The sequence below is a fragment of the Glycine max genome, chromosome 1, assembly GCF_000004515.6.
Source record: "Glycine max cultivar Williams 82 chromosome 1, Glycine_max_v4.0, whole genome shotgun sequence".
Taxonomy (NCBI): Eukaryota; Viridiplantae; Streptophyta; class Magnoliopsida; order Fabales; family Fabaceae; genus Glycine; species Glycine max.
Window position 1 is genome coordinate 45,410,339 of NC_016088.4, and position 3,260 is coordinate 45,413,598.

Here is a 3,260-nt window from a genome sequence, read left to right on the forward strand (position 1 = left end):
AATGATAATTTCTGGAGTTGTAGACATCCTTTTTGAGTGAAACCAAATTCCATAGTTTGCTAACATCTAGGGATACAACTTTTCTTAATTCCATCATTTTCCTACTCGTTTTTACATTTAGAGTTGACGAATTTTGTCAAGAAAATCAGCATGAACGTACTAAAATTGAGCATGATGTCTTGCCTCCAAAGTCTCCTAAACTCCCCAAAACTCAGCGTAAGTTCGTAGAACTAGAATCTAACATATTTCTATCATTATCAACCATGAACATGCCTAAAAGGACAAAACAAACACATCTAACATCAATAATTAAATTCAATTCCAAGGATATAAAAAAAATGCCTAAATATAAGCTATTTTTGGTTTCTGAGGTACAAAGATGAATCATAACTTTTTCAGCAAGCTTTCAATAACACAAATAACACCTCAAACGAACAAGTACAACTCAAGTTATGATGTTGTCTTTCTAGAGTTTTCATCATAAAACCCAACACTAGAATTCAACATTTTTTAAGTGTTTTATTTATAAGAAACCAAAATCTAACATTCCTCTAACACCAAATAACAACAACAACAATAATAGCGACAATAACAATATATATGTTATTTCTAATCAATTAATTTAATATAATAAAATAGCAAGAGTTTTGAAAAGAGTGTTCTCGTGATTTATTTCTAACTCAAAATTTGGGATATTCCGATAAGGGTCAATGAAAGTGTTCCTCATGTTGCTCGCCAACAATGATGGTTTCAAGATTGTCAGATCAAGGTTACAAAGCTGATTGCCCATTTGAGACTTCTTGGAGCAAGTGGTCAAGCTTATTACTAAACATATATGCTAGTGTTTGAGAAAATCAATTGCTAAAGTAGTTAAAAATAAAATAAAAACATGTAAATTTAAATATAAATCATGACCTCCTACTTGAAGTCTCTCAAACATGAAGAGACTTATGAGAAGTTTTGATGATGACAAAGCGAATCCTTCCAGCACTCTCAAACATGAAAACAAAGACAAAGTCAAAAGAATGAAAAATTATACAAGTATTTGAAAACCCTAGCCAATGACTTAGGAATATTTTGTAAACTTTATTCATTATCCAAGATAGGCTATAATGATCCATTTAGGGCTATAAAATTGAATAAGGGTCAATAATTAAGTAAGAAATGAAACAAACTTGAGAAGGATTAGGAGGCATAAAACTTTTGTTTTAAGGAGTTTAAGTCGAAATACTTGAGTTCCACAACCAAAACTCGAGTCCCACAATCAAAACTTGAGTATGAAATTTTGAGTCTTGGAAAGAATTCCATACTCAGTTTATACATAGAAAACTCAAAATGGAAAGACTTGAGTCTCACAAGTTCTCGGATTGTTTTTTTTATCATTTTTATCAAAATTAAATGAACCATATCTTTCCCTAATCAAATATACTGCAAACCCAACGGGGTTCCAACTGCAACAATCTTTTCTCTACTCTAAATCCCTTGATGGTGCCATAATGTATCGTTCAAGGTGATCTACCGTAAATCCTATCCTTGAACCTTATTAAATACAGATATTCCACGGCTGTAAAGAAACAACGGGCAATGGAGTTCATCATATTATTATGTTATAGCTTTTTATTTTAAAATTATAACTACGTAAAAAAAAAAAATGATTGAAGGGACAATATCGTTCTGCTGTTTTTTGTTTTTACTGCAGAAGATCGGGATCCTTAATTTTTTTCACTTTATTTTAAAGTTTTAAAATTGCTAAAGAAAACTTTTTTGACTAGTGAAGCTGAATAGCTGATGACGATAATTTAATAATTTATTTATTAAAAATCGCGAAACTGCAACGTAGGCATGTTTTTGCATAATAAACAATGTCGTCACTTTCATCACATGGCACCCAAGAAGGCAATGCCAATGGTTACAATTTTAGGCCATCAGTTCCTTCGATTGCATCAATGTCTCCAAGATGTGCTCATTCTCATTTCCTTTCGCTGGCACTCAATACTCTTTTTCTTCTTCTTTTTTTTTTTTTTTTGTTTTTTGTATCCGCCTTTGTGAATGCCTCTGACAATTCTTTTCAGTACAATTACCGCTTTGCCCATTATGATTTTAAATCAATTTTAATTATTTATAAATTAAATTTACATGTTTTTCTTTTTAAAAATATTATAGTTCAAAATAATTTTTAGAATTTAATCGTATTTCCTAAAAAATTTCTAGTAGCACAACACTGCTATAGCTCTCTCACAACTCCGATTTCACAGTTTAGGATGATCCCATCTCGTTCGCGGCTATTATGGGAATCGATTTTGTTTTATTCCTTTTTTATTGTAAACAAATGCTATGAGATTCATATTTGTTAAAGACTATATTGGATAAAGTAGATTTTTTTTAACTCTTTCAAGTATCAACATTGTAAACTAACTATTGCTATTTAGAAAAAAAAAACAATATCTTTTTAAATTTAAGATTTCACACGATCTCACTACTTTCTTAACTTTTTCTTAAATAAATCAGTATTACTTAAATATTATCATTTCATTTTGTTTTTAAAATCCTAAACTATCTCACTACTTCCTTTAATTTTATTTTTATTCCAAAAAACTTGAAATGTGTTTTTTTAAAAAGAAATATAAAAATTATTTTTCCAACAATAAAATAAATGTACGATAATGTTTATGTTTTTTTAATTTATATACAATATAATACAATAGAAATACAGACATAAAGGCATGACAATCCCTGTGTTTTTGCTAGTTAATAATAAGGGAATTCATATTTATTGTACACATTTTCAAACCGTTTTGTCCTTCAACCAATTTTTTTAACAGCACCTTCAACGACTCTCAAAACTAGCCATTATCACAATAATTATTAAAAAATTTAACTCTTTAATCATGACAATTATTTACATCTCTTAGCTATCTTTTATTTTTAATAAAAAAACTCAACTATATATAATTATAACTAACTCTAAAATATATAAAAATATATTGATAGAAAAGGCACGGAGTGCCTTTCTTTTCAACTAGTGATTATTAAAGTAATGGGATAATAGGTTAGTAACATTAAAAATAGATGTGCATTTGTACATGACAAAGTGTACAAAAATAATTGTGCACTAAAAGTTTAAATTTTTTTACATAATTATATCTGATCATAATTTATCATATATAATAAATTTGTTAATTTTTAAAATAATTATTTTAAAATAATTTAAATAATAATTTATGATTTAATAATAATGTAAAACAGTTTTACACTGATAA